We start from the raw sequence: 15902 nt of genomic DNA, 5'->3' as shown, positions 1-15902 counted from the left end.
TTTTTTTTTTCTTCTTTTTTTGCACCATCTCAGTGCCTCTGCTGCGTTTCCCCTCGTCTAGACATCTGCACTCTGCATGCAGAACGAGCACTGCTGACGACAGAGGGGAGATCTTACTTGCATTTCCCAGCCCCGTTTGCAGGCATTTTGCAGACATAACTGATGACGCACTCTGCAAGCCCTGGAGGAGGCTTGGGGCTCGTTACACTTTTTGCTGCATAGACACGTTCTGCAATCACTCCAACAACCTCAGCAAGTATGCAGGCAAAGAAAGGCAGCGAGAGGTCCTGAGCACCACAGGGACACAGCTGGGGAATGCACCAGCTCTGTAACTCGGGCTGGGGATTGCACAAACATGACCCTGAGGATCTCTTGCAAGTTGCACTGCAAAAATGGAGACTGCTAAAAAGAATCTCCAGGATCCCAGGCTCCAAGACCCCGAGCCAAGACCAGATATCAAATCATCTCCCCCATTTCTCCTGCTCCAAGCAGTCAGAACGAATGGGCTCAATCCAGCAGCCTGAAGGTGTCCTCCCTGCTCACTGCCTTTAGGAGCAATGTGAGCTGCCATTTAGTCAATGGGAAAATAACTCGGTTTAGCTTCTTCCCCTGTCATTAGCAGGCATCACATTAAGAACACTGCAAATCGCTGAAGAGAGGAAGAAGCACTTGTGCTAATCAGATTTCATTAGCTGGCAGCACCATGCATCAAAGCAGGCTAGAGACAGCAGAGAGGGAACTGCAGTCCTAATGGGAAACCTCAACACAAGCACCACGTCCTTCTGGATGCAGCATTTCCTTGCTAAACAAACACCAGGGTCCTCTCCACAGCACAACCAGCGATGCACACATCAGTGAGCACAGCATCCCCATCCTGGAGACTCTCCCCAACCCCAGGGGTCCCTGGGATGCTCTCACCTGATGCTCTCCTGACAACACATATCTCCTTAATGCAGCAGCAAAAGCCACGAGATTTCAGAGCTGGGACCAGAAGCAAAAACAAGCCAGAACTAGAAATAAGGCAGAGGTTCTAAACGCAAGGGTAATTTCCCAACCTGACAAGGACATTCAGGGTGTTTACTATCTATCACACATCACTCAGCCTTGAAATCAAGATGCAACATATGCAAGAGCTCAACCAGAAACACAGGCTCAGGGCGATGACTCGTGGAAGCTGGATTCATTAAGCCACTGAGTTCCATGCTCTTGTCACATCAACTGAGTTCAGCAGAGCACAGAACCCCGTGAAATTAAACCAGCTCAAGGTTTTCCAAATAGAAATGCTTTCATCTGGCACAATTTAACACACGCTGCCCTTCTGTGCAGATCAACCCACGCTGGCACAAAGCCCCACACACCCTCCCTTGCTGCGCAGGGAGACGTGCCCAGGTGCATCACGTCTCTGAATAACAGCAGGCACAAAATATGGCACTTGCTTTGCAATAGAAAAGTGAGCAGGAATAACAGAAGCACAAGACAAGCAGCAGTGCAGGTGCACATGGTGACAGCACACCTGGGTTTTGCTGACAGAGCTCCAGCCCAGCACTATTCAGAATTATCATCAGCTAGATCTGAACTTGAAGGCAAAATTTAAGTAAGTTTTAGCTCCTTGTCACCCAAAAGGAAACACTGACATGCTATCCAACCCCAAACCACCTTTTAGTCCTACCCCATTTCTGTTCCAGACTGGGCTCGGGCCTCTGTGGGATGGCACAGATCAGCATCACTCCTACAGCAACTGCACCAGAGCTCCTAATTTTCAGGAATACCAGGAACTGAAGCCAATGTATCACCTGTTATCTAGAGGTGTTACATGTTGTTAATCCCATAGCACAAATCAACCAGAAGATGCACTACAGCTGTGCATACCCAGCCCACCAATCCCTCACAACTCAGCTGGCTGCATTACCGTGGGCATTAAACAGATTGAATAGAATAGCATGAAAATACAAGTTCCTCAAACTCTCATCAGCTTTTTCCAGCTTTCAGCCTACCAAGAGAAGCTGTTCACTGCCACTGCAGTTATTGGTATTAAATTACCTCCATAGTGAGACCCACCTGCATCCAGGCTGCGGTGCCATACAGACACACACTAAGATGCCCAAGATGCATTATCCTCACCCACACACTGGGAAAACTGGGAAGGATGCAAGGCTCAGCCAGGAGATCTTCCTCTTTTCAGCCAGCCCATGGTGGTGAGTTGGGTCTGAACCCAGCCAAAGCATTCTACTATGGCTTTCAAGCAGCTCCCAAATTCATCACATCTCGGTCACTTGGGGACGCTGGAATCACCCAGTTCAGCTCAATAACATAATATGCTTTGTTTCCTTTATTCAGGGATCCAGTACATTTTATACATTAACCTGAGCCCTTCACCAGCACAATTAATTCAGCAAACTGGGCCACTCGTTGGGCCATTGTTGCTGAAAGATGTGCAATACGAGCCACTAAAATATATAAACAACATACGGGATTGCAGAGTGGATTGACAGAAAGTAATTAAGTGAGCTGGAAACCAGCCAGGACAGTAAAACGAAATAGTTTGTTTGGATTTCTTTTTTCCAAATAGCCAGAAGTGGTCTAGGCTTCCCGTTGCTGCCCAGCTCTGTGGACCAGCTGGGAGAAGCAGGAAACCCATTGGACCAATGCACCAGATCCATGCCTTGGCATAACATGGGGTGAGAATCAACATGCTCTTTCCAAGGACCCAAATGTTTCTATGTACAGCAACCAGTGCAGCTGGGTGCAGACCTCACCTGTGGTTTCCAGAAGAGCAGAACTGCAGCTGCTGAGTCAGGGAGCTAGCTTCTCCCTGCCTGCAGTTCTTTTGCAGACTCTAAACCTGCAGTTCACTTGCACAGCTCTAGCATCTGCAAGCCCCCCACTGCAGGAGCTGCACCTGGTCCAGCTCCTCCTGAGCTGACCTTCAGCCTTGGCTGATGCAACCCAGGAGCTCCTGGAGCATCTCCATGGGCAGGACTCAGCACCTCAGAAAGATCTTTCAGGATCAGAGCTCCAACAGCTTCCCTACAAAATAAATAAATAAATGGATAGATAGATATTACAAGAGTCAAAGCTATAGCCAGAACAAGAGACCCACAGTGCCCCCCCCTCCAACCAGCTCCTCTGCCCCACTCTGGCTTTTATTAAGGGGCAGTTGCTGCCTGATTGAGCTCCTGCAGCTCCTGTTTCACTACAGCTGCACCTTCCCTGGGGTGAATCAGTCCTTAGGGACGTTTCCCTACAAGCATCCCACCGCAAGCTCCACAGGCTTTCCCTGCCCCACAGTGATGCTGGACCACATCTCTTCCTGCATGTTTCTGCATTCCCATTGCCCTGCATGGCCTTCCAGTCCCAGAGCCACATCCTGACCTGGACCATAGCTCCCACCCCTCCCTTGCACTAATTACATGAGATTGCCCTGAGGTGGGGTGAAATAAACAACCTGAGGTACAGCACAAGAGGCCAAAATGCCCAGAAATTGCTGTTTATGTGGGAAATAAACAGCTGCAAAGAGCAGCGAGGTCACAGTGAAGTGTGGAGTGGGAAAAGCGAGCCTCTTCTTGACTTCTTCTGCCTCTAGAGAGCATTGTTGCATTTTCTTCCCAGCAAGAAACAAGAACAGAGGCATCTCCCCGCTCTGTGAGTAGTGGCACTTGAAATGCTGCAGTGGCACATAATAGTCTCACATTAAAACCCCCATACATCCCTTTTGCAAGCTCTGAGGACTAACAAAGCCTCGCAGAGAAGGTCACCATGCTTTGGGATCCGGCTTGCATCTCTTTCAACACACATCAGGGGCTCACAGCAAAACATTTCTTGAGAAAGGGCAACTGTTCCTCCCTGAGAAGAGCAGAAGGGCTCTGCAGAGCATAGCAGCGTGGGCAGAGGGAGGAGGAAGAGGAAGCAGGACCTCATGTGTGTGACCCTCTGCTCTGCTCTGCTCATCTGGGGGATGCAGCCCTTGCTCAGGCGCCAGGAGAGAGGACAAATCCCTGATGGGACTGCAGTGAGCCTCACCTGCTGCCTCTGTGTGCAGGATCCATCCCATCGCAGCATCCCTGCGTGACATCTCCACCTTCTCTTCCTCCTGCTCCATCTGCCCCATCCTGTCCTCACCCCCCCCTTCCCCCCCCAACTGCCCGCTCCCTCAGTCCAACTCATTATCCACGATCAATTAAAATATATTTTTAAAAGAGCATCACTACTGCTATGAAGAGAAAGGTTATTACTGGTCCAATTTGCCACGGACAGAATAATTACTGTCTCCCACGCAGTGAGTCAGGCTGCAGCCAGGGCTCAGCCGCCGGGGACGAGCGGTGTCTGGTGGCAGCCAGAGGGTAATGTGCACGGGCTGATGGGCTGATAAGGGGCAGCAGACATCGGTGAGAACATGTTGTAATGAGCTGCCTTCGCTGAAGCACTCTGTGCTTTCAAAGCCGGCATGTCTGCCATCATTCTCTTCTTCTGGAGTGCGGGAGGGAAACTGGAGGGACAAGGACAAGGAAGGCATGCAAAGGGCAAAGCAAAAATACCATTTTGCATGAGCTCAGCTGCTGTGAAATCCTTTAGAGAACTCCCAGCTGCACAACCAGCGCGTCTCACGGGAGGACAGGAGCAGGCTTTTGGCTTCTCCAGGTCACGGCCACCTGGGCAGAGCAGAGGGAAGCTTTGAGCAAGGCCAGCACTCGGCAGCCACCTGCAGAGCCAGAAGTTGTTCTAAACAGCACCAGCCGGTTTGATACGGCACTTTGTTTGCAAAGGAAAGAAGAAATGCCGGTGCAAGGAGGCAGGGTGGCAGCTGAGCCCCTAGGATTCCTGTGAAAACCAATACCTTCCTTACAGTGAGAACCAATTCACCAAAACTTTGGCAACATAGGAAATCTCAGCTCGGAGAGCTGCTGCCCAGCACAGTGCTCTGAAGCATCACTTTCGCTTGTGTATCCTCATTCCCACCCCTGGCACTCAGCTGAGCTGATCTCTTCATCAGTCCTTAACCCCTGTGCAAACCCTTGTTGCAGGCAGGAAAGCCACAGCCTGTGATACAATCAGTGCACTTCTCTTTTGGGGTGGGTAAAGGGTTTGCTTCAGGGGCTCTGGGCATGGGAGAAATGGGCCACCTCAAGAGTATGGCCACTGGGTTTTGTGCTTCTCTTCTGGAGTTTTGCACATGGCTCTGCTCCCTCTGCCCTCCTGGCTCAGTGGGCATGGTGGGGATTGATTGGGGTTGAACTCTATGACCTTAGACATCTTTTCCAACCTTAATAGTTCTGTGATTTTATGATCCTATAACCCTATAAGCCAACAAGAAAGGGGATCCCAAGAACCTCACGCTGCGGGGGAAATGACAGCAGCAGAGCGTGGCAGGGGGACAAGGCACTGCACAGTGGTGGCAACCATCTGTCACTGGCTCATCTCATCACAGCTCCATCCCTGAGGGCAGCAGGTTTGCTTCCAGCTTGGGCATTCCTGGAAATCGCCTCCAATGTCAAAACATGGGCAGGAAGGAGGCTGATCCAGAGGCTGTTTTTGTGACTTTTGTTCTGTTATTTTTTATGGTGGCTGTTCTCCAAGTATTAAACAATTGGCCAACTGCAGGATCCTGCTATGAAGTCAGGAGTTATATTTAAATTTCGGCTTTCCCAGTGAGGCTGAGATTTAGCAGAGGAGTGGGGAGGTTTGCACACCTCTCTCCCAGAAGGGTTTATAATGGAGCACAGCATTCTCCAGCGCGTGGACACAAATGCTCAGCCTGGGCTTTGCAACAGAGCTTTTCTGACGCTTTATGAATGATTGCCATGAACAGAGAAAGCCAGAAAATCCACCTGGACTGCAAATTCACACCAGAATAGGGTTGTGTTTAGCCAGAGAATAGCAGACATTTCCCTCTGCTAAACTGCCCACCAGTAGGCATTGAAAGCTGCACAGCCCCTGAAAGCAGAACATGAGTAGCAGGGCGAAGCCTTTGTCCTGAGGCCGCCTTTGATGCTGGCCATGGAAGGGGAAATTTTCTTCAGTACGGAGCAGGTTTTGGCGAGCTCTTGGTTTTCACACCCACTCAAGCAAAAGTGTATTTTCTAGCAAAGGAAAGTATGTCAGGCCATTGATTTCTTGGGTAACTGCACTGCAGAGCAGACAGAGCTAAATTCAGTGATGCATTAGGCTGCTGGCTGCAAACCAACTACCTAGTAAAAATTGCTTTAAAAACAAAAGCATACCTCGTTGTTGCTGTTGTTTTGTGGTGCATTTGGAGAATAACCTGCCTGCTTTTAGACTTCTGTCCTTGGCTGTCCAACGCCAAACAGGGGGAAAAGCGCTGCACAGGCTGTGAAACAAGAGAACATCAGAGAACTGTAGAGTCATTAAGGTTCGAAAAGACCACTGAGCTCATCAAGCCCAACCGTCAGCCCATCAATCATCAGCCTGTTCCACCATGCCCACTGCTCTAGCTCTGCGAAGCAGTGGAAGATCAATAGAGATCTGACGGAGCAAAGAGCCTGGCTGCATTCCCAGCAGGAGCAGAGATCACACAGCTGAGCTCCCCCAAATTTTCCCCCTGTAGCTCTAAGGGCCTTGGCATTTCAGGCGCTTTGATTGCAAGTGAGGCGAGTTCTTCCTTCTGGCCTCTGTTCCCTTCTGACAGGTTTTGCCAGATGGAGAGACGCGATTACGGGAGCAACAATTGGCACTGCTCCTCCATCCATCCCACTTTGGTTTGCAAATGCTGAATAACGAGAAGCACTTGGCTGGCAAGACCTTGCCACCGCAGGCTCCATTTGCAAACAGCAGCACCTAAAGTGCAACCATCCATCAAAGCGAAGCAGGGGCAGCCCGTCCGCTTGGCTCCCTACACTGCACTGAGTGCAGCTCCAGAAATGCAGAGGCTGAAGTTAACCATGACCCTCCTCCCCATGCCCACCTCTTCCCAACCCACCCCCCAGGGAAGCTCAGTGGGGACAGAAGGGATCGCTCCCTGCCACCCCCAGGCAGCGCTGCCACAGGGATTTGAAGACAGCCATAATTTCTTGAGAGAACATTTCCAGGCGTGCCCGGATAAATTATTCACAAGGAATAAGAGATGAACCCATCTGGAAAAGAATAAAAAAAATAAAACAACTAGAAAAGGCCACTGGAATCTGGCCAGCAGCTTTCTGCTGTAAGGCTGTTGCCAGTTTGCAAAGTTTGTGTTTGCTCTGTGAAAGAAGATAGCAATTATTTATACTGGGTTAATGGAAAGGGGATCCACAGCATGACATAAAGCGTGAGCAAACTGGGAAGCAGAGAATAATGCCATGCTCCTGGACAGGAGGAAGGACAGAACATGCCTCATCTTTGCTATAGCAAAGAAAAATCATCTCAGTACCATCCTGGTTGGTATTTACCCCATTTAACACTCAGAACGTTAAAGCTCTGTTGCAAATTTCAGAGAAGAAAACATATTTCAGCAGTGTTTGCTGGAAATATCATTAGGGTAACAGTCACCCCCGCAATGTTTTATTGCAGGCATTTACTTCCATGCTTCCATTTGCAGTGATTACTCCCAAAATTACTTCTAAACATCCAAACTGCAAAGGAAAGGAGTTAGTCTGGAGCTGCAGTTGATTGCTGTGTTTACTCTTGCATGAGCAATGGTAACAGATCTACTCTTTTTGAAGCATTTTGCTTAAAGAGATGCTGGAGCCCTCGGTGAATGTATCTGCACAACAGGAGGCTGAGCTGGCAGAGCTGTGTGCTCCCTGCACAGGGACCTGGTGCCACCTGAAAGCCAGGCACGTCTCTGAGCAAAGCACAGCACAGAACCTCTGCTGAAAACACATTTCTTTGGCTTGAATGTATGTAGAAAGGGTGGGAAATCTGTGGAAAAAAAAAACAAACAACAAAAACCACCATGGACCAAAACCTACAGTCTGCATAAGGTAGTTTGAAAGTGCATCTCAGCAATGTTAGGTAACAAACACCTGGGATTTCAGCTTCTTTAATCAACACTTAGAGCAGATTTAATAATGTATTAGGAGCAGACAGGCAAAAGGAGTTTGGGGAAACGACAGGAAAATAAAGCAGATAAATGCACTAATTGCAGCTTATCTGACAGCTCCACTTTCTCCTCTGCAGCTGAGACTCCAGATCTAATATTTATACATTAGGCAGGATTGATTCCCTGGGCTGAGACACGGCTCTGAGCAAGGTGGCAGCGGCTGATGGATGGGCACCATCTCACCAAATGCCAGCATGAGGCTTTTCCATGTACTGCAGACTGAAGGAGAAAGCAGCAGAGAGAGGCTGCGTACAGCAGGAGCGACCCGATGGACGTGTTGCCTCTGCACGTGTGGGCAGGGCTGCTTTGCAATGGCTTTGTTCATGTATTTGTGTGTTTAGGAGGGGGCAGATGGGCTCCCATCCTTCTGGGAAGCTCCTTACCCAAACCATCTGCATGTAGATAAGAGGCTCCAGACTGGAAAGCTGTACCTTGGTCAATTCCCACAAAGAGGGGAAAAAAAAGCAGCTAAAAACAGAGAAGGTGAATAATGATAGATGCAGCCCCTCAGAGCATCTCTGCATCTCAGGGTTATCCATGGTTCCATCTATTTGGCCAGAATTCTGGCTCCCCCAGACCCAAACCCCAACCCTAACCCAAACTCCCCTCCCTGCGTTAGGGCAACCCCACACATTCTGCAGCCCCAGGACTTTCCTGCTCAAACTGCCCCTCCGAAGAGGCTTGTTAAAATGTTTGCTTCCATTTAGTGCTTGTGCCAAGGAATGGCCAAATCCAGGGTGGCCTCAACTGGTTGTGCAACTTGAAGAGGAGGCCTTCTGGGGCTTTATCCAAGGCGAATCTCAGGCAGATAGCATCTTCCCGGGCAGCAGCAAGCAGCCCCCTGTTGTTCTGCATAACCACAGCATCTGCAGCCCCTTTCACACAGCAATCAATCATAACAGGGCTCGGTGGCAGGAGCTGGCAGGGACCGAGTGTGTCAAAGTGCCTGAGCTCACACACTGCCACAGAGGGCAGGATTTAATGAGGGGAGAAGCACAAAGTGAAAAAAAAAAAAACACCCAACCCAGCAGCAGCCTAAGTGCTGACCCAGCACATTCAAAGCAAAGCTTTTGGGTTGTTTTGTTGTTGTTTTTTTGGGGGGAGGGGTGAGGAGGGAAAAAGTCATCCTGAAATCATTGCTCCTGAAGCGTGTCAGATTGACACCGGAAAGTTCATCACAGTGCTCCCAGCACTGATTGCTGATGAAAAGAAGATGGAAATGCATGAGATCACTCTGTTCCTGTGGGCTTTGTGCTGTGCCTGGCTGTACATTTCTCACCCTCTGGAGCCACCCCAGAGAGCAGACACCGTTAATCCTCACCATGGATCTCTATGCTCTGCTCCCTGCAGAGCAGAGCTATGATGCACCCACTCTGTTGCATGACAGCCAATATCCATGAATTGCCTAAACCCAGGAGAAATCTAGAAATACGCCAGTGCCTCAGCCCAGAGCGCTTTCCCCTGCGACATCATCTTGGAAGGAAATTCTCTCAAACCCAGGCATAGACCCAGCTCTCCTCTAGCCTTCATTTTCAGGAGCACTGATTTCACAGTGTGAGCAAAGTGATCTGAAAGGTAATCCCAGCCCACTCGCATCCACAGCAGCACAAAGGCAGGGATGCTCCTGATGTGGCTTCTCCAGGGGCCTGGCAACTCCACATGAAGGACTGCTGCTGGTTCTCCAGCCAAAGGATTCCAATACATCGCTTGGGCCTGCTCTCTTCGAGGCTGTGTGGATTCAGGGATAGGTACTAGGCACAGTGCTCTGCAGGACCAGCAAGCAGCCAGTGTGGCATCCACTCACCAGTGCACCTCAGGAACTTCCTAAAATCCCTATGGAAGTGCATTGTATTCCCATTCCCACACTATGCCCTGCGTCCTGGCAGAATTTGCTAGGTAACTGCTGAAATTGCTTGCAGCCTGCTCTGGATGCTCCCCCCTGGTCCCACATGTGCCCAGGGCTCCCTGGCACATCTTCCAGCCCACACTCACGGTTTCCAGCAATGAGAAGCTGAGGCCTTGCAGAGCTTCACAAGGGATGCCCATCCCTCTCGGATCCAAAACCGATCTCCCAGGCTGCCAACTTTGCCCTAGACCAATCTTCATTCCATCTGTCCCAAAGGCACGGAGGGGGAATGGCCACACAAGTGCTGAGCAGCCCTGAGGTTGCTGGAGCCAGAAGAAAACAGGGCAGAGCATTGCTGGCAGAGTTAATTTGAACCAAGCGGTGCCTGGTGGAGCAGGCAGGGGTGCTGCGGTGACAGCTGAAGACACTATAGGCTGAGATGGCAGCAAGAGGAGAGCAAAAGGCTTGCTCCAAAAGTTTCGGTGCAATTGCTTCCAGTGCTTCGAGGCAAGGTTGCAGGGTGGCAAGAAAAGCCCAGGATTTGTGTGCAGAACGCTCAAACGGCACATGGGCAGTGCTAGCAGCAGTGAAACGTGGCTTCTTACCCGGGGTATTGCCTCTGCTGCTCTCATTTTGTACCTAATTAATGGAGATTTATTATTTTGTGCAACACAATAGCTACAGCCAAGAAGCAATCACTCCGGATGGAGCTTGTGCTTAGGAAACAAACATATTTCAGGACAACTCACAGTGTCAGTGTGAGGCAAGCAGTATCCACACACCAAAATGCATCTTTCCAGCATCTCTCCTCCTTCCTTTGGTCCAGTTCCTTTGGTCCAGTTCCTCCAGCTTTCCCAGCAGGAAAGAGACTGAGGGCAGAGACTCATCCCCAGGCAGGCAAATCACCTCACACACTGCTTGCTGTAGGTGATGGATGGCTTAAAGGCAGGGCAGGAGGAAGCAAAACCTCCTCCCCCCAGCAGGCAGGATGCAGCCCCAGTCACCTGGCTTACCCCAATTTCCCCTCCCTGCAGCACCAGCATGAGGGGAATCCCCAGGGCTGCTGCAGTTGGCTGGAACGACCAGCCCTGCCAGCTGGTTTCAATTTTCTCTGTGTTAGTAAAAGGGAAAAAAAAAGAAGAGAGAGAAAGGGAAAAAAAAAAAAAAAAAAAAGGGTCTTTTAATACTTATTCAGCATCTCACTGAAGGCTTTTTTAGCTAAACAAAACCATAACACTGATACCTCATCGGTTTGTAATGACAGCCCCACGGGGAGTTAGCGCTGTGCTCAATGCCCTGGGAGCCCCATCCCAGCTCACCAGGTCAGCGCGCGCTGGGAGCTCTGGTGTGGAGATGGCAGCCAGCTTTTGGTGTTGGAAGGCCGAATGTAAGGTGCCATGAGTTTGTGCAAAGTGCAGGATGAGCTCCAGCAGCAGGTCAGCAGCACCCACCAGCCTCAGCATCCCCACACCAGCCAGCCTCAGCCTCTCCCCTTTTCCTCCTTGACACCTCCTTGTCCAAACTGAATTAACATTCCAACACACGGCCAGTTTTTTTGCAGTCATTCCATTATCTCTTGTGTGCTCTGCTGCTTTGTTGAGCTCATTTCATCAGGAATCTTGGTGGATGGAGTTGTATTTAGGAGGTCTGTGTTTGTGTATGAATGGGTCTATTCAATGCACCCCACGCCAAGGCTGACATCCCAAGGACAACTCGCAGTGCTTCCCAGGAATAACTGGGTTTCAATAGAGGCATGCCTGCTGTGCAAGTATTTCCATTGAAGCCACGGTTTACTTTGCTGCAGGAAATTACAGAGTGGAGCAAGGAGATAGAGGTGGGCCTTCTCTGTCATTGCACTCACTGCTCTGGGGGCTGCAGGTACCCAACCTGAGCATGCTGAGGGCATGCACCCACCCTGCATTACTCCTTGCACCTCAGTGCTCATGCAGAGATTGCATTTGATTCTTCCCCTTGGTGCCTCTGATCTGGATCAAGGGAGCTCTGCAGAGGATGAAGAGCCTGGGGAAAACATGAAGCCATGGGTTTGGTGACGGTGATGAGGCTGCCCTGCTCTGCAGCCACCAGCTCCTTTTTCCATGCCATGCTCAGCACAACTCCATCTTTTCAAAGAGACAAAACCCTGCAATTGGCTGCAGGTTTCTGCAATGGGAGCACGGTGCCTCCTGTGGATTCCCAGCAGCACTGCAGAGGAGCTGGGCTGATGTCCCCAGACAGCACAGACAGTCCCAGAGCACTCAGTCTCCCTTCAGAAATGGGAGAACCCACTCCTCACCCCAGAGGCCACACACCAGCCAAAGAGGCACTGAGACACTGACTTGGCAGCAGCCATCTCAGCATCACCCAGCCCAGCATCCCAACAAGCACACAACGGGCTGCTGAAGCAACAGTGACAATAAAAGGGACGTTGTTAGCACCTCTTCCTTTGCCCTGGGTGGGGATGAAGGGACCCCGGTGTCTTGCACCATCCAGGGGTGACTCTATGCCAGCCAGCACAACTTGGCCCCCAGAGTTGCTAAAATAAACCTCCTGTGTGGACGCAGCCAAACATGGCATTGAAGCACATTTGTTCTGAAGTGTTCCTTCTCGTTTAAAAAAATAAAATAAAAAATTGATTAAAAAATTCATTTAACAGAAACAGGGAGAAAAAGAGCCACTGTCACCCTTTGAGTGCAATGAGACACATCCTTAGGAGAGCTGGAAGCTGCTGTGAATTAAGAACATTTCTTCTCCATTCAGCGGTCTGAAAAGCTCAGAACACAGCAAATATTTCAGATCTCAGCTCAATCCCAAATGAATTTTTCCCTGAATATTTTTAGCCCAGCCTCTGAACAAGGAAACTGCTCTTTGCTCAACTCTGCCCTGTTATTCCCAAGATGATGAGCACAAAAACCCCCTCTCAAACACCAACTTCACCACGCAGGGGTGATGCTGCACTGGGGAGAGATGGACCCAATGCCAAAGGTGCAGCAGCAAGAAAAGCAGCAGCAAATCAAAGCAGCCCAAGGCCAGACCAGCATAAAGACTGTCACAGCTTTACAAAGCTGTCCCAAGTCCCTGGGACACTGGCCCTCTGATGTTGCCACGTCTTTCAGCACAAGGGGCTGAAGAGCAAAGCAGGGTCCAGCATCACCCTGCAATGCCCACTGGCACCGCAGTGGCACCAATGCTGTCACCTCAGCACACTCCCGGTCCCGTCCTGGTCCTATCCTGTCTGACAGCCCCAGCAGAGCAGTGGTAACTCCTCGCTCCTTTTGGCCGTTTGCCATCATTTCCCATCCCATGCGTTCCCTTCCATTTAGAGATACCATCAGCTGAGAATTCGAGCTCAGATGTTTGTTATTGCGAGCGTCGTTCCGAGCCAAGCTATGAGCAGCCCTGTTCAGCCTTGCCCTGCACTCTCACCACGGAGGCACAGCAGCTGAGTCAGCACCCCGCACAGCCATGGTGCTGCGATCCCTGCAGGCAGACAGGAGCTCTTCGCTCTTCCTGCAACTCCTTGGGATTTTTACCACCTCTTGCTTTTTCGCTCCCGTTTATTTTTCAAGCCTAAATAAGCAGAGGGATGAGGGTAAAAAAGAAATCTCCTGCAGAGCGTTGCATCAGAAAACAGATTCCCAACAGGATTAATTTCAGTGGAAACAGCAAGACCTTCATTTGTCAGCAGGGTAAGATCAGAAGGGCTGAGCCTCGGACCCCTGGCATAGCAGAACTGTGGTCCCCATACCCTGCATCCACAGGCCTGGCCTCTCCACAGGCACTTTCTGACCTCTGTGAGCCTCCCTCAGCTCTGGGGTTTCCCCCACGCAGCATGAGCCTGCACCATTCCCAGTGCTGCACAGATGGGATGGATGGATTGTGCTCAACCCCCTACGGCTGGGCAGCATCTCCCATCCTTCCCAAAAACCAAGCTGCATCCCAGCCCTCCTCCATACCTGGTGTGGCTCCTGACTTTGGAAAAAACTTCCCTGTTTGTTTGCCCAATAACATCATGGCCAAGGAGCTGCTCTCCACATCCATATCCAGCCCTGGCTCTGGGCACCGCCTGACAATAGACAGAGCAAGGGGACCAGCAGGAGCGTGATGCTCCCAGTCATCCTGTTGCTTTGCCTTTGCATTCAGCACAAGACAGCACCAGTCTGCAGATCACAGTGCCCTTTCCCAGAAGATAATGTCATGCTTAACAAGGAACTTTGCTTTTTTATTAATATTAAATTTGCTATGTGTTTGAAGAGCTGGGTCATCTTTGACTCACTCCAATGCCCCGAGCATCAGAACTTGTTCTTGTGACTGATGAATATTCCCTACTAAGAGCTCACATCTGCGGATGAGGTGCTAATGCTAAGTAAAATCCTGCAGCAATTTGTGCATTAGAAGTCAGAAGACATTAGCAGAAACCTCCCTGCTATTTTCACAGGTGAGGGAAGAACTCTGACAGACTGTGAGAGAAAGGAGAGCCCATTAGCACAGCTCTGCTTTACCTAAGGCTGGCTGGGGGCTCTTTGGAGGAGAAGAGGAAAATGTGCCAAGACACAATCATTCCATGTGCTGGATTTGATTGCAGTGCCTGGTGTTCACCTCTGGCATGGGCAGCCCCAGGAGCATCAGCAGCACCGAGCCCAGAAGGGACCATTCGAGGATTTCCAATCCAGCTCTTTTACTGACATCTGGAGGGGCACCACGTGGCCCACAGTTCTCCAAAACTGGGATTGCATCACTGATTTGTGTCTCCCAGCAACTGAACAGTGCTATGTGTGGCACAGTGAGCTGCCCGGGGCCCAACGGCTATATTTAACCCAGGGCAGACTACATCCATCCAGCAAATTCCCAGGAAAGACAAACACATGGGACTGCTTTTGCTGTGCCAGAGCTGAAACCCACCCAGGGTAGAGCAACTGGAGAAATCCCTCAGCACTGGCACACGGGGATGCTCAGCGGCCCTGGCACAAGGCAGCAGCAGGAGCTGATTTGGCAAGAAGCTCTGCACATCTCTACACAACTCCGCTGACACACACCTGCCTCGCTCCATCCAGGGGAGAAAAAGGAGCAGCTTTCATCCTTCTGTGTGAGCAGAGCTAAGGCTACAGCCTTGGATCAGTAACAGAACAGGAAGAGAGCTGCCTTTGCTTTTGAACAGAGGCACCGCAGATCTCAGCATGCCCTTCACAGCTCTCTACTGTTGCCTAAATAAATGCACTCAGCCACCAGGACCACAGCAGAGATGGGTTCTGCCATCACCTTTCTGGGACACCCCAGCAGATCTGTCCTGGTTCTGTCTCATTTGCAGCCTCAGCCCTGAGCCGTCCTGCAGCACACACAGCACACATTACCCTGCTGCAAACACTCTCCTCAGCACCAAACCCGTGACTCTGGCCCTCCAGCTCTTTATTAGTGCCCAGCAGTGCAGCAAGGCAAAGCCTTCCCGTGCTGACAGCACAGACCCCAGGGCAGGAACCGTCTTCCCAGCCTCATTCAGCTCACAACTTTACCCCCTGCTTGCTTTGCAGAAGCAGTTTCCCACTGCCAGCCCCCATGCTGCAGCCTATTTAGCCTTCTGGGGTAGTTGCCCTTTCACAACAGTGAGAAAAAGCTGTGTTCCCTGCATTTAGGGCCAGGGCTGCTCATTTGCACTTGAAATCCAAACCATTTGCTCACATGCCTCAAGTGATGCTGATGCAGCCATTGATCCATGACAGCTCTGCATCCCCCTGCCTGCGCCAGGTGCCACTGGGCAGCCTTGGAGTCAAGCCCTGGACAAGACAGGAGCCACCAGACTCCTCCCCACTTCCAAGCAAGATGCTTTCCCATTTATGCACATTCCTAGGACCTTGGCTCTAATGTCAGCAGCCTGTTCATGGAATTCTCGAATCCCAAAATCCCAGGATGACTGGGCATGGAGGCACCTCTGATGAATGCATCTGGTCCCACCGCTGCTCCAGCAGGGCCACCCAAAGCAGGCTGCCCAGGTCCATATCCATCATCTTGAACATCTCCAAGGGGATT

At 50.7% G+C, this 15902-nt stretch overlaps 1 long non-coding RNA gene across 3 annotated transcripts in view; it reads right to left on the bottom strand.

Moving 5' to 3' along the window:
- LOC122167654 overlaps positions 1-15902 on the bottom strand; it is a 49037-nt gene that overhangs the window by 22881 nt on the left and 10254 nt on the right. Inside the window, exon 1 of one of the 3 annotated variants that reach the window (XR_006171069.1) lies at positions 6219-6304. The exons of 1 other annotated variant lie outside the window; for it this stretch is intronic. This is a non-coding gene — a long non-coding RNA (uncharacterized LOC122167654). Of the gene's footprint in view, positions 1-2756; positions 2998-6218; positions 6305-15902 lie in introns of those variants that run through there. One more of the 3 variants, XR_006171067.1, reaches the window with a different exon arrangement.

The sequence above is a fragment of the Centrocercus urophasianus genome, unplaced genomic scaffold (genome assembly GCF_019232065.1).
Source record: "Centrocercus urophasianus isolate 14NV4802_14NV808 unplaced genomic scaffold, USGS_Curo_1.0 seq_38, whole genome shotgun sequence".
Taxonomy (NCBI): Eukaryota; Metazoa; Chordata; class Aves; order Galliformes; family Phasianidae; genus Centrocercus; species Centrocercus urophasianus.
Note: the sequence above shows the minus strand (reverse complement) of the source record. Positions and strands in the feature narration are given on the sequence as shown.